The sequence below is a fragment of the Schistocerca serialis genome, chromosome 3, assembly GCF_023864345.2.
Source record: "Schistocerca serialis cubense isolate TAMUIC-IGC-003099 chromosome 3, iqSchSeri2.2, whole genome shotgun sequence".
Lineage (NCBI taxonomy): Eukaryota > Metazoa > Arthropoda > Insecta > Orthoptera > Acrididae > Schistocerca > Schistocerca serialis.
In genome coordinates, this window is record NC_064640.1 from 389066589 (window position 1) to 389091707 (window position 25119).

General features: G+C 43.0%; 1 protein-coding gene across 3 annotated transcripts in view; it reads left to right on the forward strand.

Annotated features, from left to right (window-relative positions):
* Positions 1-22853: 22853 nt before the first annotated feature.
* The window catches only part of LOC126470226 (uncharacterized), a 44537-nt gene continuing 42271 nt past the window's right edge, over positions 22854-25119 (forward strand). For all 3 annotated transcript variants that reach the window (XM_050097911.1, XM_050097912.1, XM_050097915.1), the window contains exon 1: positions 22854-22987. The gene's annotated coding sequence lies outside the window, so the exon portion shown is untranslated. The remainder of the gene's footprint in view (positions 22988-25119) is intronic.

The window sequence follows — 25119 nt, forward strand, 5'->3', positions numbered from 1 at the left end:
CTGTTCCTTAGGTTAAAAAACATTTAGCCGGAAAGCGATTCAGCCCCAACGACGAGGTGAAAGAATAGGCTCATAACTATCTGAATAGCATGGCGGCGAGCTGGTATGACATGGGCATACAAAAACTGCCACAGCGTCTACAAAAATTCATCGAAGCAATGGTGATTATGTCGAAAAATAGCTAAATGTTCAAGCTGTAAACTGATGTAAACCATTTTAGAAATAAACAGGACTATGTACTTATAAAAAAATAGGAGACCATGCTTTTGGGATTACCCTCGTAAAAAGAATTAACTGCTACACATTGGAGCCAAAGCCATATTAGCTTCCTGCATTTCTTACTACCTTAAATCAACACGGTCTGCCGCTACTCTCTATGAGCACAGCCCCTTTATGACTTGCCTACGCTAGACAGGTGAAAGCCTTGAAATATACGCATTAAAATTATTTTTGTACAATATATACAATCTTTGCAGCGTAACATTAGAAAATATCTTAAATACACTACTGGCCATTAAAATTGCTACACCACGAAGATGACGTGCTACAGACGCGAAATTTAACCGGCAGGAAGAAGATGCTGTGATATGCAAATGATTAGCTTGTCAGACCATTTACACAAGGTTGGCGCCGGTAGCGACACCTACAACGTGCTGACACGAGGAAAGTTTCCAAACGATTTCTCATACACAAACAGCAGTTGACCGGCGTTGCCTGGTGAAACGTTGTTGTGATGCCTCGTGTGAGGAGGAGAAATGCGTACCATCACGTTTCCGACTTTGATAAAGGTCGGATTGTAGCCTATCGCGATTGCGGTGTATCGTATCGCGACATTGCTGCTCGCGTTGGTCGAGATCCGATGACTGTTAGAAGAATATGGAATGGGTGGGTTCAGGAGGGTAATATGGAACGGCGTGCTGGATCCCAACGGCCATGTTTCACTAGCAGTCAACATGACAGGCATCTTATCCGCATGGCTGTAACGGATCGTGCAGCCACGTCTCGATCCCTGAGTCAACAGATGGGGACGTTTGCAAGACAACAACCACCTGCACGAACAGTTCGACGACGTTTGCAGCAGCATGGACTATCAGCTCGGAGACCATGGCTGCGGTTACACTTGACGCTGCATCACAGACAGGAACGCCTGCGATGGTGTACTCAACGACGAACCTGTGTGCACGAATGGCAAAACGTCATTTTTTCGGATGAATCCAGGTTCTGTTTACAGCATCATGATGGTCGCATCCGTGTTTGGCGACATCGCGGTGAACGCACATTGGAAGCGTGTATTCGTCATCGCCATACTGGCGTATCACCCGGCGTGATGGTATGGGATGCCATTGGTTACACGTCTCGGTCACCTCTTGTTCGCATTGACGGCACTTTGAACAGTGGACGTTACATTTCAGATGTGTTACGGCCGGTCGCTGTACCCTTCATTCGATCCCTGCGAAACCCTACATTTGAGTAGGATAATGCACGACCGCATGTTGCAGGTCCTGTACGGGCCTTTCTGGATACAGAAAATGTTCGACTGCTGCCCTGGCCAGCACACTCTCCAGATCTCTCACCAACTGAAAACGTCTGCTCAATGGTGGCCGAGCAACTGGCTCGTCACAATACGCCAGTCACTACTCTTGATGAACTGTGGTATCATGTTGAAGCTGCATGGGCAGCTGTACCTGTACACGCGATCCAAGCTCTGTTTGACTCAATGCCCAGGCGTATCAGGTGGTTGTTCTGGGCACTGATTTCTTAGGATCTATGCACCCAAATTGGGTGAAAATGTAATCACATTTTAGTTGTAGTATAATATATTTGTCCAATGATTACCCATTTATCATCTGCGTTTCTTCTTGGTTTAGCAATTTTAATGGCCAGTAGTGTATATTACCTTTTCCTGTTTTCCATATATCCAGTACTTTACTTGTTTGTCAGTATCAGTTCAAAGTGCACACAAATCTCCAGTATTGCATAATATCTACCGAGCGAGGTGACGCACACTGGACTCGCATTCGGGAGGAAGACGGTTCAGACCTGCGTCCGGCCATCTTGATTCAGATTTCCCGTGATTTCCTCAACCGGCTTCAGGCAAATGCCGGGATGGTTCCTTTGAACTGGCACAATCGATTTCGTTCCCCATCCTTCCCTAATCCGATGGGACCGCTAACCTCCCTGTTTGGTCCCCTCCTCCAAACCAGCCAACCAACCACTTAGCGTGATGCTTCTGTACTCTGCATTTATTATATTGCTTGCAACTACTCTGGAAGTTCTCAGTATCGATCGGTCCAAATTTTCTTGTGCAATGTGGAAGAAAGAACAGGAAATAAAATAGTGTGCAATGTGAAACTAAGACTCTGCAAGATAGTGTTCAAATAACACGTTTAACAAAATTAAAATTAACTTCTAAATAACGAAACCATTTTAAAAAGCACCATAGGCTGTCAGTTTTGTTACGCATGATGCCTTTATTGCGCTATGTATATATACATAGTGCAATAAAGGCACCTATTATAGTTTAGCACCATGTATAGTGTACCGTAAGGCATATTGCATAATAAAACTGACAGCCTACGCTGGTTTTTCAAAACTGTTTCATCATTCAGAAATTACATTGAGACTGTGGACTAACACAAGAAATTAATATAAACTTTCTCCTGCTAATATTATTCAGAAACGACATCCAGTTTTCGGAATCGAGATTGCCTTTGAGTGGTCTTACATTTCTAAATTTTATAAGTAATTTAAATTTGATGGTTAACTTACTTTTTCTATTACGGTACTGTGTTTATTTCCCGCTGATGTAATTATCAAGCGAAGAAAAATAAGCTGTATTCTCCCGCCGCTGCAACAGCACTCGAAGTGCAGGTCGTATAGTCCAGTGGCGTTACACGGCGTTCAGCAGCTAGGCTCTTGTTTCCACAGGTGCTGCTTCTCACTCCTTGGCTGTTGCTGCTCCGATGGGTGTGAAATATTGCAGCAGATGCAGGCGAGCGCTGTCCAGGACAGCGTGACGGTGAGATCAAAGCAAGCCAGGAGAACGTGGCCGTTGAAAACCCAGAAGCATCCTGCAGCACGAGGTATGCCTGCCTTCACCCTGACTCTTCGCGACGGGCGTTATACGTACCTAGACCAGGGTTTCCCAAATTTTTCCTCTGACGGGATTCTGAGAAACTTGGTACGCTGATGGAACACCCTATTTACTTTGAAGGTTAATAAAATTCTTAAAAATGAGAAGAACTTATTTTATTCGGGGATTACATCAATTCTAAATAATAAATAATAAGACAGGAAACATAGAAAATTTTTTAAAAAACAGTATCGTCAAAAAGTCGAAGAAACCGCCATGTTATTAACATTTCCGCGGAGCATTTATTCACTTCCCGCAGAGAACACGGTTTGGGAAATGACGACATGCGATGACCAGCGGCAACTTATGTCCTATTGCGTCACAAACGATTGGATCTGAGTCGTATTTGCAGCATTTGATGTGCGAGTATTTACCTTAAATTTCAGGTATATTAACTACTCTAGAAGAATCTGTGCAGCATTGGATTTCTGTTGGGGGTGACATTATCTAGATATTTGCAAGCAGGAGATATTATTCCATGTCATTCGTAGAATCCTGCATGAAAACAGAGGTATTCCAATTTGGACGCAAGGAAGGATTGCGTGGTAATGGACCAAATTTGAACCACATTCGTTTTGAGGAAGTCATTAAACTGAGCCAGTTATAACAAGACTAAAATAATTTACAATTAACACGTCGAAGAGAAAATACCTAAATTCAAGGCATAGCACCTACAGTCGAAGAATTTGTACATCGTTCTATTTCTACTAGGGTAAATACTACCTTGCCCAAAAGTTTTCAAGTTAAAGATATTTTAGTTCGAGGAGTTTTTCCATCTTGTCTGAAAGATCTTACATGAAAACAAAGACATTTAAGTTTTGTTATGAAAAAGGGATGCGTGTTAATGGGATCTGCAGATGTGCAGAAGACACTGAACAGTATCAGTTATAATGAAACTAAAATAATTAACAATGAGCATGTCGAAGAGAAAACATCTACATGCAAGGCATACTAACTACTGTCGAAGACTGTGCTTTCCATTCTGTTTCTACTAGGCTAAAACCTGCCGATAATTCTCCAGTTTGGCGCTTTTCCCATCTTGTGTAGAATCATAGATGTAAAGAGAAATGCGTGTACGTGGAACATATCTGAAACACATTCCTTTTGTGGGTGGCACTGACCTAAATCAGTTACAACTGAAATAAAATAATTTACAATGAACACGTCAAAAAAATAATTAACAGTAAAAATGATCTGGTATGCATATGAAAAACTAAATATACAAGCTCTAGTCACATTAAAGTGACCACCTGAGGCCGGCCGGAGTGGCCGAGAGGTTCTAGGCGCTACAGTTTGGAGCCGTGCGACCGCTACGGTCGCAGGTTCGAATCCTGCCTCGGGCATGGATGTGTGTGAAGTCCTTAGGTTAGTTAGGTTTAAGTAGTTCTAAGTTCTAGGGGACTGATGACCTCAGGAGTTAAGTCCCATAGTGCTCAGAGCCATTTTTTTTTACCACCTGTCAGATTCCTTAATAACTACCCTTTGCAGTGTCAACGTGCAGGAAGGAAGTCAGTGGCGTTCTGGAAGGTACAGACATGAATGGGGAGACATGTCGACTCCAAAGCCGCGGCCAGCTGCGCTACTTTTCTCGGTTGAGGATCCTTAGCGCGAACAGCCCGATCGAGGTTGTACCATAGATTGAGTTTAAATCCGGGGAGTTTAGCCGCCAGGGGAGTACGGTAAACTCATACTGGTGATCTTCGAACCACGCAAGTATATTTCCAGCTGAGACACGTTGCATTGTCGTGCTGGTAGATGCCATCGTGCCGAGTAGAAAACCAACTGCCTGTAGGGAACAGCCCGATCGAGGTTGTACCATAGATTGAGTTTAAATCCGGGGAGTTTAGCCGCCAGGGGAGTACGGTAAACTCATACTGGTGATCTTCGAACCACGCAAGTATATTTCCAGCTGAGACACGTTGCATTGTCCTGCTGGTAGATGCCATCGTGCCGAGTAGAAAACCAACTGCCTGTAGGGATGGACACGGTCCTCAGTGAAAGATGTATACTTGTGTTGATCCAGTGTGCCTTCAAGAATGACAAGATCACTCAGGGAATGCCTCGAAAACATTTCCCAGACGCAACGCTCACTCCTCCGGCCTGAACACTTGTTACACGGCCGTGAAAGCCAACGGCCATCTGCCCGATGGAGCATAGAACGTGATTCATCTGACAGGGCCACCTGTCAACACTCAGTGGACGTCCAGTTGGGGTACTGGCGTGCAAATTCCAGCCATCGTCGCTGATGAACAGTTGTTAGCATAGGAGCATGAACCAGGCGCCTGCAACGTTCGCTGAACGGTCGTTGAGGTGACACTATTCGTAGGCCCTTGATTCATCTGGGTTGTCAGTTGCTCAACAGTTGAACGTCTGTTCGCCAGTACACATTTTCACAGGTATTATTCACCCCTGTCATATATGGCCCGTGGTGCATCACAGATGGTTCGGCGTTGGTTCTGGATAGCGCTATTTTGCCATGCATGGTGTAATTTAACCAGGGCGGCAGGCGAACGGTTTACTTACTTAGACGTTTCAGAAATGCTTCCATTCTTGGCCCGCAAGCCAGTGATCATGCCGTTTTGGACGTCAGATAAATCGCTTCTTTTCCAGATTCCGACAACACCTGCACTGTTTTCCGCGTCTCCTGGGCCCGTTTTACACACCCTACACTGCTAGTGCTGCCACCTGCCGTCTGTCATTGGTTATTGCACGTTGACTTCGAAGACGTGAGGCAGCCACATTAATGTGACTGCACCGTGTAGTTTTGAAAACTATATAAAACGAAGGAATCGGAAAGGAAATCGGCGTTGCCCTTTGATGGAAACCATCGCGGCATTCACCTACTACTGGATGATCGGACGTAAATTTGAAACTTAGATTACAGTGTGTTTGGAATGACTTGTAGCAGTCAGACACAGACGTTCTGTGGGAAAACCATTGCAAAAATTAAGTCAGTGAGTAATGGAGTGATGTACGACGGGAATTATTAAAGGAGGCAGGAAAACAAACCAATGGCTCAGGGAATAGATTCCAACGGGAGACTTATTATAGCTGTAATTAAAATCAAATAGGAGTGAGTGGAACAGAAAAATATAAGGTGCAGTCAAATGAAAATAAGACAGATGGAAAAAAATGAGTAAACTGCTTATAACTTCAAAAGTAATCACCATAACTGTTAATACATTTATCACACTGTGAGACAAGACCGTCAGTGCTTTCATGGAAAAATGTTTGCGCTTGCCTACGAAACCATGATTGTACCCAATCTAATCGACGGCCAGAATGTCTTTCTTCAGAGCTCCAAAACTATGGAAATCGAATGGGGGAGAGATCGAGACTGTATGGAGGATATGTAAGGCTTCCCAGCGAAACTTCTCTAGCGTACTCAATACAACCTTGGCAGCATGTTTACATTTGGCTGTCCCTTATAGATGGTAGATGGACCATGTAAACGCTCTCTTGACTTCAATGGATGAGGAAGACCAAGGACAAAACGTAATCAAACGTAGATAGATGTCATTAGGAAACATTAAGGAGCAATATGAGTGCCTTCAGCTGATTATAGAAGGCCGTTATCCAGCAGAGGATGTCGAAGGACTGGTGATGATGGTGATGATCATGATAAAACGCAATGATCTGAAACATCGATTGTACTGTATCTGATACTGGTTAGACAGCTAGGGAAACATACAGTTTTAAGTATGCTTAAGGAAGACGGAATTTGATGTGGTCCACGAAGAATATGACAGATTTTAATTTTTCCTATTGTCCTCAACGAACAAATAATTACATTTAATTATTCCGTTTACAGATTCAGTTTTGTGCCTTCATACCACTATTGCCTGGTGAGACAGACAATTAGTAAAACGACCACATTTTACGGTCATAATTTCATCAAAAACATAAGATCTCAAATAGCGGATGCGCCCTGGAGATCGAAGTCATTTCAGACGAAAAACCCAGTTGCACAGTGTGGGGAAGGAACTGGACCGTAGCCTTGTTGAACAAAACAACTCGACATTTGCCTGAAGTCAATCAGGGAAACGACTACTCGATTTCCAGGTATCAGATCACCTATCCGTATGCATTCACAGAACTCTCCAAAACTCACATGGACACACAGATGAGCTTAGTAATATCTGTATTATATCGCGTGTTCAAATAGACCCGTCTAGACGTGAGACACATTCGAAAGAACAGTACTGTAAAATTAAATCTATGAAAAGTATGTCAGCTCTCCCTAGACGGTAAATTTGGTGAAGTTTATGAATGTGACGACGACAGATGTGAATATTACCGAAATATCAGTTTAATAATTCATAGTTGCAAAATATCAATTCAAATTATCTACAGAAGAATAGAACGACTGGTACAAGCCGACCCATGGGAAAATTAGTTTGTATTCCAGGGAAACGTAGGGACAAGCAAGGCAATGCTGACTCTAGAAATTATCGTAGAAGGTAGGTTTAAGAAAGACTAATCTGCACTTATAGAATTTGTATATTTAGAAAAAGCTTCCAAAATTGTTGACTTGAATATATTGTTTGATATGTCTAACTTATCAGGGACTAGCGATGTGACCGACTTCGTATCCACTAGACTTATCTGGCATAGCGGTAATAAATTATATTCACAAACCTTCCTAGGGAATCAGTCTGTCTACACTTGTGTCCAAACCTTAAGGACAAAACAAATTTTCACATGATGTGCCACTGCCAAGTAACACAGATCAATTAAACCTGGACCATACATAGAAAGAACTGCTGAAATATAGTACGGTGCGAAAGGTGATTGAAATAAGCATGTGATAAAACGGAAACAATTAACAATTCTATATATAGACAAGAATTACAAAGTCACGACGATTCGTGATGGTTCCCTGGACATTAGAAAAGGCGAGACATGGTTCTTAATAGGATACGTGATCACCAGAACGGTATGCATGCTGTGCCCAGCCCTCCCACGCCGGCCACAGGGTAGGTAAGGAGTTCTTGTGGTGGGGCTTTCCAAATGTCTCTGAGCACTATGGGACTTAACTTCTGAGGTCATCAGTCCCCTAGAACTCAGAACTACTTAAACCTAACTAACCTAAGGACATCACACACATCCATGCCCGAGGCAGGATTCGAACCTGCGACCGTAGCGGTCGCGCGGTTCCAGACTGTAGCCCCTAGAACCGCTCGGTCACTCCGGCCGGCGGGGGATTTCCATTTCTCCACCATCGTAATTGACAACAGCTTGATGGTCGTTGGTGCATGTGGACGTCCTGTAATACGTCTCTGTACGTAATATATCGCCGAAACTCGTAGCCCAATAAAGTAACACTGAAAATTAGACGGCTGAAAGGTGTTTGATTGATATTCTGTCTCGTAATACGTGTCCCCAACGCTTCCCACACGCGCTCGATGGGATTTAAGTCAGGGAAACAGGGATGCCAATCTATTCACCGAATATACTCCAGTTCCGAGAGCTCCTCCACCTGCGCTGTTCGATGCGGTCGCGCAATGCCATCCATAAAAATGACATCAAGGACGGATGCACTTCGGGAAAGAAGTACATGGGGAAGGAGCAGAGTGACACAATAATGTCGACTGGTCAGTGTAACGTGTTCAAAGATTTGGAAGTCAGTACGTCCGTGCAACATTATGTCTCCCACCACCATCCTCACCATATGATGGTACGTCCATCATAGCCGAACACGATTGTTTTGCTGGTCCAGGTGTCACAGCTTGTGAAGGCATAACGTTGTATGAGCGTAATGACTTCCAAATCTTTAACCATCTTTAAACACGAAACAATCACCATTCAATGCGTGTGTGAAATCTTATGGGACTTAACTGCTAAGGTCATCAGTCCCTAAGCTTACAGACCACTTAACCTAAATCATCCTAAGGACAAACACACCCACCCACGCCCGAGGGAGGACTCGAACCTCCGCCGGGACCAGCCGCACAGTCCATGACTGCAGCGCCTTTAGACCGCTCGCTAATCAAATGGTTCAAATGGCTCTGAGCACTATGGGACTTAACATCTGTGGTCATCAGTCCCCTAGAACTTAGAACTACTTAAACCTAACTAACCTAAGGACATCACAAACATCCATGCCCGAGGCAGGATTCGAGCCTGCGACCGTAGCAGTCGCGCGGCTCCGGACTGCGCGCCTAGAACCGCTAGACCACCGCGGCCGGCGCTCGTCTAATCCCGCGCGGCACCAGGCAATGTTACTGTGACACTGTACTCCTTTCCCTGTTATCTGCATCGATTAAAAATCCTAAAAAGTTTTCTTTGTATTTTACATCCGAATGTAAACGCTTTTCCCCATCTCTTTTCCTAAAAGCTAAAGCTCCACATCCATATAAGATTACCAGTATTAGCGTAGACTAATATATTCGAATTCTGGATTTTTTTTCATTCAGGATTTTGGTAAAACTGTAAAGTGTTTCTTTGACAGCTGTCAAGCAATTATTTACGAGAGAGTGCTAAAAAGTAATGCCTCCGAATTTTTTATGTAAAAATTCTTACTGTTTTTTCAATAAAAAACGCCATTAACATTCTACATCTTTATTGTTCACGTATACGTATTTATAGCCCTCTGCCACTAGAGAGTTCCGAATTGTAGCGAGTACCATGGCACTTTGTAACGTAACATGAGAAACAGCGCGCTGCAATCGAGTTTCGAATTCGAAGAGCTGGTGTCGCAGGGAACACCCTCTCCTTCAGCACGACAATGTCAGACAGCAAACGAGCGGTGCCACATCTGCATCAATCTGACGCCTTGGTATCGCGTCATCTAATACACTCCATACGAATCCCGACTTGGCACCATCCGATTTGCACCTGTTTCTAAAACTTAACGAACAGCTTCGAGTACTTCAAGTCAAATTGGTCTTTTGTTGGGAGAAATGTGTGCGTCGGATGATGGATGAGAGTGAACCCAAGGCGTCAGATTGTTGCAGATGTCGCAGTTCTCTTGTGTGGTCAGGCATTGTTATGCTGCAGGAGAGGGTGCTCCATGAGTGAACGAACTCTTCAAATTCGAAACTCGATTACAGCGTGCTGTTTCTCATCCAGCGACATATTTAAGTTACACGCTGCCATGTTATAGGTTACAATTTGGGGCCCTCTAGCGTCAGAGAGCTGCAAATATGTAGATATGAAGAACAGAGACGTAGACTGTTAATAACGTTTGTTTTATTTAAAAAGTTCTAAGAGTTTTTACATAAAAAATTCAGAGTGTAATACCAGAGCTCCATAGATCTACTGATATAAATTTTTCTGTTTTTGTCTGTTCTACCTTCTATAATTAAGATATTGTAAATATTCTTTGATTACATTAATAGCACAAAAGTGTTCGCTCTTTCCTTTGCAAAAACTTTGATGTCATGGTTTGATTCTATGCAATGTAGTGTATCTATCATCTAAATTCTTTATCTCATTTGGAGGGAGACAAAACTTACTGTATGTATTTGGAATTTGGGTGAATAATTTTTTGTAGAAATGTCAATATGTGCAAATGTACTGTTTTATTTAATATGTTTGATTGCTGTTATGTAAACTGCTGACCTTCACTTAGGGTTCTTAGTTATTTTGTATGTAAAAGGCGGTGTGGTTCCCCTCGGGAACGGAACCGTGTAGCGCGCGCAAAATGTGGTTGGCATGGACAGAAAGGTGGAACAAAGAGTCAATCGGGGACGAGCTACCAAACTGTCAACTGCTCATGTAAAAGTTATATATTGTGCTGCTGCCTAGAGAGGCTTTCGGTGCCGCTTTCCAATGCCTCGGATGGATGGTTATAGAGCTGGAACTATTCAGGAATTGATATCTATCATCGCCACCAAGAAATGACAGAGTCCAGCAGTTCTATACGCAAATCCATCTACCAACATGCAATCGCCACCACATTATGCAATCACTGAAAAGGAATAGTAGAAATGTATGGTGAAGGATCAGCTCATTGGATGTTTTAGTGTGCGCAAATATAAGGTAACTTATACTGGAACTCTTGTACCTACCTTTATTTTTTATCCCTAGTCACACAACCACTTAGGGTCCTTCCCATGTCAAAATTGCTTACCGAGTGTCCATGTTGTGAAAATAGGAAATCCCAGTGTTTTACTAATTAATGCCACTTGAACAAAGTAAAAAGGAAGTGAAAGTTTATGTAGCAGAATTGAGTAATATAGTAAATAATGCTTGTTGAACATAATTTTCTATTAAAACTGCGTATTAATATTTGTTGCCAACTCCTAAAGTGAATGTTTTCAAAACTGTGGCTTATAAAGTTTTGTTTAGTGAGTGATCATAGTGCTGCCTGTCGTAAATTGTAAAAGGTGAGTCCGTTTTTTACAAATATGTCAATATTGTGTCTCACTGCAGTAAAAGTCATGAACTGCATTTGTGGAAAGTTATATACTCATGTTTGTTAAGTGCTTGTCTCTCTTGTGTATTGGAAGAGCATATTAATTGTGTAACAGGATCCACAGTTTGTCTATTGTGCTTACGCTATGTAACAAGTAACAGAAAAACCACTATCTATGAAAACAGTAACTTCTTTATTAAAAAGACAGTGAGAGGTAATTTGTTAGTGAACTCTATTTAATTTTCATTCTAAGTAGAAAGGTGTTTGGTAGTGAGAGAATTAATCTATGGGCAGTAACTGAATTTGCTGTGAACCATATCCATATTTTATGTCAGATAAGAATTTGTCTGAAAAGTAATACTAAACCTATGTCCAATTTACGATTCTACAGTGAATATTAATAGTAACGTTATTGAGACCATTCAGTTTGACTAAGTCCTCAAGGTAATAGTGTGTTTTGTTATCTGTTATATTTATGCAAATAGTTTGTTCTGCTCTAGCTGTCAGCTCCAACCTCAACGTTAACATATGCAGGTGTCAGAGTTCATTGCACTCGCGTGTGGCAAAGTATAGGTTGGGTCTGTTCGTTTAAGTTACTCATACCTATTTTCTTGAACAAGAATGTCAATCATTCTCTGGCCTAATTAGGCTGGCGACCGTTTTCTTTATTCTTTGAACAGTGTAGATAGGTAAAATATTGTTTGTTACCTTTTAAATATTTACGTAATTCTGACTTTCACTTCCGATAAGCCACCTCCGTTAGGTACAACACGGTCAACATAACGAAATTCCTCTCAGGGGGTAACACTGCTTTGATGTTTTAAACCATAATTGCTTTAACCAGATAGTTTTATTTCACAACCTGCCTCCAACTTTAAGGTTATGGCATAGCAGACGGTACTGTTATACGTGGCTTTTTCGCGACAGGACTATTTGTTCTGTTGGGGCATACTACGTAATAAACCAAATTTTGTATTTGATTGCACAAGCTACGTAAATGCAGTTGCAGTGTTATAAAAGGTTTTTCTTTTCATCATATCTTGCACTTCTACACATGTTCTAGCGTTCTTTCTGAAGAGACACCATGAAAAATTGAAATATTCAGCTCCCTTGAAGATTAATCTGTTAACAACAAAGTTTGCATCAGTTCCGTTATTTTATTTACTTCCGGATTTTTGTCCGTTCACCAATAACACTAATTTCATCGTGTAATTGCTTGTCAACGCTACACTATCCGCATATGCGAGTTTAGTAATTGTTATTTCCTATACTAGGATTCCTCTGGGATCAGTTCTAGTAAATTCTCTATAATCCTTAAGAGGAAATTAAGTAATATCTTGTCTCAGTCCAGTGTGCGCCTCAACATTTTTCGTTTTTCCTACCAGAGACCTGACTCGGACGTGATTCAGCACACTGTTTCCTCTATACACTGAGAGAACTGTGATTCTCGAAGGCATTTTCTGTATGGGACTTTTGGATCTGTCCCCCTGTGTTTAGTGCAGTAGCTGTAGTCACTTTAAGAATCCTCGAGCTGTTGAAATTTGATCCTCCCTTCGCCTTCAGTGGTTGTTTCGTATGTGACGAAACAATATGTGTAGAATACCGACTTCTCAGACCATGCTGTTTATGGACTACAGCAGGTAATCTGGCCGAGGAACCTCGTCCTGGAAGTCATTTGTTTGCCGGAGGGCAAGAGAGTCTGTGATAACAGGCTGGCCACATGGAGGTAATGCTGGTGCTTAGTCGCAGAGAGCGACCCCGCCCTCGCGATACTCGCAAAACAGCCATTGAAAGGTCACGCAGTTACGAAAGCACACAAGCATATAAGCACGCATACGAGATACGAGAGGAAACACACATACGCTCAACAGGCCGTGATCGGCATGACTGCACGCGTATGCAGCCACATACATAGCTTTGAAATTCAATTTAAAATTTGCTTTGATACCTGACAGATAGTGTAGGTTATTGGGTAGGTAATCAAATATGTTTGGACTCCACATAGAACTCTTTTCTGATCCATTGACTTAGTAATCAGTGATGAACAATTTGGTTTCTTCTAATGTAACAAATGTGGACAGTATTATTCTCTTCAAACTGTATTGAATCATTTGTTATGGGTTTCATTAACGTTTGCCTGCATTTTGAAGGTTTGGTTACAGGGTCTAATTCCTTGAGGAGGCGCTTCCAAAATGGCTATCTACCTAAAAGAAGAATTACCCCACAAAATTATGACATTATTGAGTAAGAGTAAAAATGCAAAACTGTTAATTGTGAGAAACACTCTCACCATTTAGACCCTTCGTTGACTACCTTCTTTACGCAAAATAGATGCACTAACACATTTAAATGTATGCAGTGTAGAAAACCGGATTAAAAAAGAAACGAGTCGCTAATTCTAAAGTTGGTTTGTAATGTGAGAACTTCACCAGGTATGGTCTTACTGAAAAGTAATATGCTCTCGCCATGCTATGCCACGAAATCTAAGTCTACAAGCTCATTACTGGCGGAACTAAAAATGTACCTAGAACCTGAGCTACAGCTCTAATTAGAATTTTTTACCCGTACTACGTTTCACCAGACATGAAGTCTGGATTGCCTGACACAAGAAAATATTGTAGTTTTATATAAGCGTGGACCATTATTCGCATTTTCAATTAATTCTTTAACATTTAACTGTCTTTGAAACCACAGATTATAAGGGACAAAGTAAAGTCGGTGAGCGGAGTTAAATTACTCTCGCTTTCAAAATCATTCAGAAATAATTGGATAGTGTCAGAATGGGACATAGTGTGTCCGCAGCTCGTGATCGTGCGGTAGCGTTCTCGCTTCCCGCGCCCGGGTTCCCGGGTTCGATTCCCGGCGGGGTCAGGGATTTTCTCTGCCTCGTAATGACTGGGTGTTGTGTGCTGGCCTTAGGTTAGTTACGTTTAAGTAGTTCGAAGTTCTAGGGGACTGATGACTATAGATGTTAAGTCCCATAGTGCTCAGAGCCATTTGAACCATTTGGGACATAGTGTGCTCTACAATGCCGAGCTTTGTAAGGCTGACATGATATGGTTAACGTTAATAAATGGTAGATCGTTTGATTAAGCTTTCTTCCCGGTGTACTGTATAAGATAGTTATTTGGGCAATAAGGCGCCGATAAATACATTTTTTTAAAAAAGAATTCGAATTTCGGAACGATAATCTATCAGTTCTGATTAAGACTTTCTTGACATGGAAAATATTGCTGAGGTGCTCAGATTATGAGCTAAACACTATCAGAAATCTATTTCCTGAAGAGTTGGGTCATTATGAAGTATCAGAGATACTACTGCATGCGTCACACTAAAAACAAATTTTCGTTTTATCTTGGCATAATCCAACTATGTAAATATCGCCTGCCTAACTGTTCCATGTGGTTCATTCTTTCTGACGCTAAAGTCGAAAGTAATGTTAGAGTTTAGCCTCTTGTTGACGTAGTAGTCTAGAGAGAGAAAGAAAGAGAGAGAGAGAGAGAGGATGCAGGGACAGTGTGTGAGAGTGAGAGGGTGAAGGGAGGGAGAGTGTGAGAGAGAGAACACTGGCTCATTTGAAGAAGGACAGAACAGAGAATCGTCGCGACATTCACTTAAATTACGAGAGGCGTTCACTAAGTAGCTTAACACTTTTTTTCTGAAAGCAGGTTGCTTTTACACTACTGGCCATTAAAATTGCTACACCACGAAGATGACGAGCTACATAACGCGAAATTTAACCGACAGAAAGAAGATGCTGTGATATGCAAATGATTAGCTTTCCCTCGTGATGACTGGGTGTTGTGTGCTGTCCCTAGGTTAGTTAGGTTTAAGTAGTTCTAAGTTCTAGGGGACTGATGACCTCAGATGTTAAGTCCCGTAGTGCTCAGAGCCATTTGATTAGGTTTTGAGAGCATTCACACAAGATTGGCGCCGGTGGCGACACCTACAACGTGCTGACATGAGGAAAGTTTCCAACCAATTTCTCATACACAAACAGCAGTTGACCGGCGTTGCCTGGTGAAACGTTGTTATGATGCCTCGTGTAAGTAGGAGAAATGCGTACCATCACGTTTCCGACTTTGATAAAGGTCGGATTGTAGCCTATCGCGATTGTGGTTTATCCTATCACGACATTGCTGCTCGCGTTGGTCGAGGTCCAATGACTGTTAGAAGAATATGGAATCGGTGAGTTCAGGAGGGTAATACGGAACGCCGTGCTTGATCCCAACGGCCTCGTATCACTAGCAGTCGAGATAACAGGCATCTTATCCGCATGGCTGTAACGGATCGTACAGCCAAGTCTTGATACCTGAGTCAACAGATGGGGACGTCTGCAAGACAACAACCATCTGCACGAACAGTTCGACGACGTTTGCAGCAGCATGGACTATCAGCTCGGAGACCATGGCTGTGGTTACACTTGACGCTGCATCACAGACAGGAGCGCCTGCGATGGTGTACTCAACGACGAACCTGGGTGCACGAATGGCAAAACGTCATTTTTTCGGATGAATCCAGGTTCTGTTTACAGCATCATGATGGTCGCATCTGTGTTTGGCGACATCGCGGTGAACGCACATTGGAAGCGTGTATTCGTCATCGCCATACTGGCGTATCACCCGGCGTTATGGTATGGGGCGCCATTCGTTACACGTCTCGGTCACCTCATGTTCGCATTGATGGCACTTTGAACAGTGGACGTTACATCTCAGATGTGTTACGACCCGTGGCTCTACCCTTCATTCGATCCCTGCGAAACCCTACATTTTGTCGAATGAATACCCGTTTATCATCTGCATTTCTTCTTGGTGTAGCAATTTTAATGGCCAGTAGTGTATTCAGTATTCCAATAAACCATATTACTCCCCACTCTTTTGCCTACAAAACCCTAGTTTTCAACATAATCTCCGTTTTCGCGACGGCCTTACGCCACCATACTGGAAGGGCCCGTATGCCCGCACTGGTCGACGTCGGAGCCAACGTCTTGCGTCATCAATAACCTCCCCATCATTCAGTTACTGTTTCTCGCATAGTGCGTCCTTCATTGGGCCAAACGGATGGAAGTCGGGAGGTACGAGATCCGGGTTTTGGGGCGGATGAGGAAGAACAGTCCAGTGGAGTTTCGTGAGAGCTCCGCTCGGGAGCGCAGACTTGCGTGAAGCCTTGCCTTGTCATGGCGAGGGAGAAGCTCGGTTGCATCCGTCGAGCACCTCGAATGAGAGTGTCCGCACGTTCCTACAATACAGGAGTCACAGTTGCTTGCGGCTGGCCGGCACGCGGGAGATCGGACAGGTTTGCGAGACCTTATTGCGATGTTGATAGACGCCTCGCGCAACGACTCACCGTGCTTTTGTACAGTGCCAGGTGTCCAAAGACATTCTGCAAACGCCTGTGAATATTTGAGATGCTCTGGTTTTCCGCCAAAAGAAATTCAATGACAGCTCTCTGCTTGGAATACGCTTCTGTTATAGACGCCACTTTTAATGCTACAGATAGCGCCGCCACCTCTCAGAACTTCATGAAACCATAGTAGCTGAAGCGGGAATATTCCATGACGTACTATAATAAAGTCCACAATTTTTTCAAACGAAACTGACCGAGAAAAAAAAAAGTGTTGCGTTTCGTGTGAACGCTCGTCGTAGTTTGAGAAATGGTACATACTCTATTTAAGCATGGCCAGAGAGGGGACTTTCTGGTGATAACGGACCCAAGTGTGTTGACCACAGCGTCATTTTAGTGCAAAGAGGCACACTGCTCTGTATCATCGTTTTCAATCTTAAGGCTTCACCTCAGCAATTTTGCCTCGTGTCATCTACTTACTATCTGCAGCTCTAATGATCCAATCTACGGGCGCAATGCGAAGTTGATCCGTTATCATTTTATACCCACCACATTTGATCTTTGCGGTGACTCCACCGACATTCCACTAGTGCTGCGAAATCCATGAGCTGAGCGGGGTGAATAATTTCTCTAACAGAACAGCGGTGCGTTTATTATTTTAGTACGTACATCACAATTTTTTCTTACAGTTTCTCAAAAGTGTAATAACTGTTCGAATAGCCGGCCGGAATAGCCGAGCGGTTCTAGGCGCTACAGCCTGGAGCCGCGCGACCGCTACGGTCGCAGGTTCGTATCCTGCCTCGGACATGGATGTGTGTGATGTCCTTAGGTTAGTTAGGTTTAAGTAGTTCTAAGTTCTAGGGGACTGATGGCCTCAGAAGTTAAGTCCCATAGTGCTCAGAGTCATTTGAACAATTTTTAACTGTTCGAATATTTAAAAATATCTCAGAATGGAAATTAAGAAGTGTCCTCAATTTTAATGTGTTTTTGTGCATAGTCATTATTGCTATTTGCGTGTCAACACGCAGATGGCACTACTGTTTCCGCATGTGAAATGTTCTCATTACTCAGGTGATTTTTGCGTCACTCTCTACCTGTTCACTTGTTCGAAAGAACAACACGCTGTTTCATAGGGTTTTAGCACATTTTGTGGACAGTTTTGCATTACGGAAAAGAGGGATACAAATGAACTTCAAAGCTGTAAGGCAGACGTGAAATAGGAAGAAAACCGTTACTATCACCAAACGTTGAACAGTTTCTTAACACGATTCTTAGGAGCGGGCGAGTGTGAACATAATCATTATCAGACATTTGACAACCACTACGGGATAAAAGTCTCTTTTAGATCTTTTAATGCATTACGGACTTCAACGATGCGCGCTCTCATGTTTTTTCATGTCCTCTACACATCACCCATCAAGTGTAAGTCCCAGTCTTTTATTATCTCTTGGATCCCAACAAAGAACTTCCTTGATCCATCTACCATCCGTTCACCTTCCTATATGTCCCGCAAATCACCATTTCATTTTCATTACAATGACAATTACGCCTTGCGCTGCAGGCTGCTCCCTGATCCATTTGTTTGACTTTTTGCCTCTCATCTTTTATTCCCAGTGTGCATTTGTCCATTGTTTTCGCGCCCAATTTCCATGTCTCACTGCCGTAAGCCAAATTTGGTTATACAGGATGTAACGAAATGTATGATCAGAGGAATAAAATATATCTAAATGGGCCTCGAGACTCCTTAGTCCCATGCTGGAACTCATTTTGTACTTGTTTTCACAATCCCATTTATCATGGGAAACACACAGAAACAGAACGAACGAGCATTACCTGAAACGTTTTCTTTCATAACATTTTCAAAATATCCTCTTGGTTACGACTGGTCAGCAAATGTAGTAAGCATAATTCTTAAGTTCACTGCCAGTATTTGCTGTTCCAATTCAGCCAAGGTAATGTTAACAAATTACTCACTTTATTGCTTGTATTGACATGCAGCTAACTACAGTGTTCTACTAGCATCAAGCACGTAGCATCAGCTGTTTAGATTTCAACACTCACTTGGTTTCCGGTACGGTGCAATGAAAGTGTACTCAGATGCGGACTTGGCAGCTGCCCGTTTGCTGTAAGAATTATCGTATGGTAATGGCGTAGGTGCTCTACGTTTGTATCGGGAGAGATTTCCAGAACACCGGTGCCCCGACAAGAGAACGTTTGAAGCAATTGATCGTCGTCTTAGGAAGCATGGGGCGTTTAAGCCTTCCACTCGCGATTGGGGAAGGCCTAGAAGGACGAGCGCACCTCAATTGGAGGAGGAACTTCTTCGTAAAGTTGACGACAGTCCTACTGTCAGTGTAAGACAGTGGAAACAAGTAATGTCGAACATGACTGTCTGGAGACTGAGAAACTGCTGTACACGTAGCACGTACATCATGTGCAGGCGCTATGAGCAGCTGATTTTCCGGCACGGGTACACTTCTGTAAATGTTTCAGTCATCAATGTGTCAACCCTCACTGTAGTTCAAATGTATTGTTCAGGGATGATGCTTCCTTTCACAGTACATTATTAATGTGTTGAAGAGTTGTCGAAGCTGAGCTCTAATATGGAAATGAAGCGTTTCCCGACTCATGTCTGATTGCGAACTTACCGTCTCAGACAGGCTGTAAGTTTAGTCTGGAAACGCTAGATTATCGAAAGAATTCCAGGCCATAATTACTCTTCTGTTTATTTATTCTGCTGTCCGTCCAGTCGCTGGCTTCCATTACCCTAAACACAGAACTATTAAGTTCCTCAATTTGTTGCCAAATTTGGTGTGCACTAAAGACAAACAATATAGTAACATCAGCGAAAGCTAGGTACTATAGATGTGTTTCATCAACACGTAGGCCGGCCGCTGTGGCCGAGCGGTTCTAGGCGCTTCAGTCTGGAACCGCGCGACCGCTACGGTCGCAGGTTGGAATCCTGCCTCGGGCATGGATGTGTGTGATGTTCTTAGGTCAGTTAGGTTTAAGTAGTTCTAAGTTCTAGAGGACTGATGACCTCAGATGTTAAGTCCCATAGTGCTCAGAGCCATTTGAACCATTTCAGCACGTATATTCTATCGTTGTTTTCTCGTTTTAAGAATTTGAAAAAATCTTCTATGGTTGCTGGGAATGGGTTTGGTAGTGGAATCTACTTACCTGACACCTCTTTTGATTTGCCGCAATCTCGGTAGAGTCTAATGGAAGCTGTTGTATTGATAAATGTCTGTTACACTAACGTCTTTTTTTAAAGGATTATTAGAACATATTTTGTCGAAATAGAATTCAAAGTTTTCTCAAAATATACTATTTCCAATCCTGCGATTTATAAAAAAAAATGTTCAAATGTGTGTGAATTCCTTAGGGACCAAACTGCTGAGGTCTTCGGTCCCTAGACTTACACACTAGTTAAACTAGCTGATGCTAAGAACAACACACACACACCCATGCCCGAGGGAGGAATCGAACCTCCGACGGGAAGGGCAGCGCAATCCGTGGCATGGCTGCTGTTTATATGAAGTTCACATGCCATACACATTGTAGTCGCAGTTTTCCACAAAAAATAGATAACTGTACATTACATCAAGATGAAGTCCGTATTTCGAATATCACGTCAAAATCTGTCCAAACAACTTACTCGTATTCCGACGGGTGAAGACTTCGACAGCCGCCGATAGTTCGAGAGGTGCACACCGTGCCATTTCCAAGGCACAAGTACAACGAGAGAGCGCTGTACAAGGAAATTTAATAAATAGAAATTTGATATGCCGAAAGACAACACACGCACAACACACACTCTCTCTCTCACACACACACTGTAAATACAAGCGCCACCACGCAACCAAAGACGATCAACATCAGAAATTGTCGATAACGAATAGAAATTACGGTTGAAACAGCATTAACTCTGTTCCTCTGTTGTTTGACTATGAAGAGAGCAAGATTCCAATCAGAATTTAAGCAAAAATCTCCATCCCTACTTATAAAGTCACTCGCTAATATAATCTCAACTGCTTCCTTATTAATAAGATACCAATAGCCGGAAGTGTACGCCAGAATCTCCAAGTTTTTATTTGCCATTGCATGACCGGTGCCAAAGTAATGTTCTGCAATAGCAGATTTACTAAGCTGCTGTAAGCGTGTGATGTTTATGCTCAGCCCACCGATCCACCACGGTCGTGACAGCCTGACCAATATATGAAATGCCACAATTGCAAAGATAGACACCCACCTTACACAAACCAAGATCATCCTTTACGAAACCTAAAGATGGTGGTCTAAGAACACATTTCACATCGTACTTTAGCAAAATACGACAAATCCTGACGAAAACACTCCCTACGTAAGGCAAAATGGCCTTATACTTTGATGCCACCTCGGTAGTATCATCACTCACCTGGTGCACGGTTGGCCGATAACGCAACGCACATCTGATCTGTCTTTCACTATAAACATACCCAAGACGAGTTAGCTCAGATAACAAACTCTCAGCGTCTAATACGACGTGGGCCCTGTGAACCAAGGTATGAGGTACCCCTTCAGGCGGCACAGTATGGTGGCAACTATCAGCCTGTACATATAAGTCAGTATGAGTTCTGTTGTGGACTGACAAGACAGCCAGTCCACAGTGACGGGTAACAGAAAGGCACGCGCTTAAACTCACGCAGGCTGGCGTGAGGTCTGAAACAGGATACGTAATGAATGCTATAAAGAAAAGTACGTAGCTGCTGGAATATTTAACTTTAATCCACAATTGGTGAACATTGTTCTTGTTACTGTACATACTTCATTAGATACATAGCAAAGGATAAATGGCGCCTTGCTTGGTCGTAGCAATTGACTTAGCTGAAGGCTATGCTAACTATCGTCTCGGCAAATGAGAGCGCAATTCTCAGTTAACCTTTCCTAGCAACGTCGGCTGTACAACTGGGGCGAGTGCTAGTAAGTCTCTCTAGACCTGCCGTGTGGCGGCGCTCGGTCTGTAATTACTGACAGTGGCGACACGCGGGTCCGTCGTATACTAGCGGACCGCGGCCGATTTAAAAGGCTACCACCTAGCAAGTGTGGTGTCTGGCGGTGACACTACAAGTTCGCTATCTACAAACAGCATGTCCCAACTCACCATCAACCTTCCTCCTGACCAACACATCAAGAAATGGAAGGCAACCATCTTTTACCACCTCCATAGTGAAGCGAATATTCGAGTCGATTGAATTCAGGTGTTCTAAAATGGCTCTAAGCACTATGGGACTTAACATCTGAGGTCATCAGTCCCCTAGACTAGACCTACTTAAATCTAACTAACCTAAGGACGTCACACACATCCATGCCCGTGGCAGGATTCAAACCTGCGACCGCAGCAGCAGCAGCACGGTTCCGGACTGAAGCCCCTAGAACCGCTCCGCCACAGCGGCCGGCGCCGGTGTTCTAAAAAGGTGTTTAAGTTCACACTTCAGTGAGGCCAAATAATAAAAGTGGCGTCTACATATCTGAACGCAGGTTTCAATGCCGCTGTCTATAGTGCTTATTCCTCAAAATTTTCCATAAACAGATTGGCAATAATAGGTGGAAAAGGGCACCCCATCGGAGCTCCACCTGTCTGTTTATAGAAGTGCTAACTAACCTAAGGACATCACACACATCCATTCTCGAGGCAGGATTCGAACCTGCGACCGTAGCGGTCGCGCGGTTCCAGACTGTAGCGCCTAGAACCGCTCGGCCACACTGGCCGGCGACAGGGTGTACACCTGTCGAAATATCGGCGGTTGTCGAAGACGTCACCCGGCTGAATTCTCATAAACTGTTTGAACATTTTGTACGCCGAATAAACTCAAGCTTCACACGTCACGGACTTTTTCTGAAATAAAGCTTCTGTGCAGCATGACAAAGAGCGACCGCATTGTAGTGTCCGCTCTTGAGAAATCGTGGTTTTGAGATACGGAGCATCCTGTGAATAATTCCGGTCCCATTCTTTCGCGATACCACAGGTTTTATCCTCTTAAAAGCGCCCTTAGTGGCTGTTGGTTCAGCTCTGACCAAGACGTGAAAGGAACACTACAAGCGTGGATTGCACCTCAGTCGAAAGTGTACAGAAAACTGCGCAACGCTGGCAGGTGCACCGAGAAGCAAAGGTAATGCCCAGAAATATAGTGCATAGTTAATTCTCCTGTTGATATTATAGGTAATATAAATTGAGTGATAATTCCTACTGATCCGGCCTCCAGATTTAGCGTGCAAAGTACAATACCAAAGGCGATCAGTGAAGATTTACACAGCCTGCTATAGTGTTTGAAATTTCGAAGCTTCGGAATAAAAATTCTCGCAATGTTTAATAGTTTCTTTATTCCTAGACTTTTTAATGAGCCATAATACGTCCGTAATCAAGTTCCTTAAGGAAACCTGTGAAGAAGTGAATACATATATTTGTGTTTCGCATTGTTGCTCATATTTTACCTTAAGCTTCATTTCACATTCCACAACATCGAAGTTGATAATGCTTACACAAACAACACGCCTTCAAAAGCTGTGATGAACCTGGTTTCGTTACCTGCATGAGGCTTAAATAGGAGATTTCGTTGCTGAGACCATTACAAGTGTTCGCCCTTAGGCTACCTTTCAGTACAGGTTATCGTTTAGGAGAGTACTTTGTTCCTCGCGAACCGTTACTATAACAACGAAAAAAAATTCAACCAGCTGCTCTTGGTTATCTGTTTCTTTTTCTGTTGTATTCAATAAGTGGTCTCCGGCTTGTACATAGCTCCACGCGTCTGAATGCATATTGATTTGATATACATATAATGCTAACCTGAGGCGGCACGCAGAACGGAGCGTACCTATTGTTTTTACCAAGCGGTGAAATAAAACATCTGTGCTTACTTCTTGGTCTTATTGAATGTAAAACTGTAGATCGTGATGTTACGGTATCATGGACATATTGGCGTGCAATAGGAGAGCGATGTTTTTTCATTATTAGTTCGTAAATTTATTATTACACTTAGGAAAGTACTGTGTGAGTTTTACTTAAATTGGAAATATAATACACAAATTTTACACTAAAAAATGACTATATTCGTGGTGAATATCGTTCAAAATTTTTGAAGTGGTGGTTCTCGATACCTAAATAATCAGTTCGAATCGTCAAACGATATTTTCGGTGATGTGGGGGACGATATTTCTGTTTACATGTATTGAGTACCAAGGTGTGCGCTCGATATCCACGCTATAATTTTAAACCATTCTGCAATCCCTTATTGTGAGAGAGGATAACGTAATGTTGATGTTATTCAGCAGATTGGTTAGGGATGTTGAGGTCGATGGCTCATTTTGTTTCTTTCGCAAAGTGTATACTTTGTTCTAACACAACATTTGACTCTTTGATTCTTTCCCCGTGTTCCACTTCGAACTGATCCGTTGTCACATAAACAGGACATTGCACAACAAAACTAAAAATAACAGTTACTCATACAATACAGTTGTACATGTGTCCTTCGTCGCCAATAGGTCGAAGGAAAGCAATAACAGACCTCCGCTACTTAAGACCTTTACTCATGAGGGTAATCGAGATTCGCACATTGCCGTAGCCGTCACGGTTTCCGTGATTTAAAGCATCGGACATTTCGCCGTTACCTTGTAGGGAGAAAAGAGAGATACATATTACTCTGTGACAGTTATGATTCAATGCTGACACATACCCGATGACTTCCTATACCATGACGCCAAAAATGACACCGTTATGCCGCTTCAAAATATTGGTAGAAAGAGGCCTTTCCCCAGGTCGCCTCCATACTCGCAGACAGTGGTCATCCGTGGTAGTCTTGAACTCAACACGACACTATTGATCAGCAGTCCACGCTTCCCATTCACGGCACAATTCGAAACGCAGATGTTTGTGTTGTGGTGTTATCGGTAGCCTACGCGTGGGATGGTAATTCTCTAGTCTGGCTGTGGCTAGTCTCCGACCAATGGTCACGATGACACGGAATGATGAAGAAAATACATTATTTGTTCTCGGATGACAGACATAGATGTGAAGGGGTTACAATGTAATATGGCGCTCCATTCTTGTGGTGGTCAGACGTGGTCGACAGGAAGTTTGACGATAAATGTAGCTGCTCTCATGTCGGCATGCAGCCCAACATTGGGCCACTGTTGCACCCAAATGCCCCTAGAAAGCGGCATATTGCACGATTCGACCATACCCACAATGAGACCCCTTCCAAACTCTGTTAGGAGCCGATAACGCTGTAGAGGCTTATCTCACTAG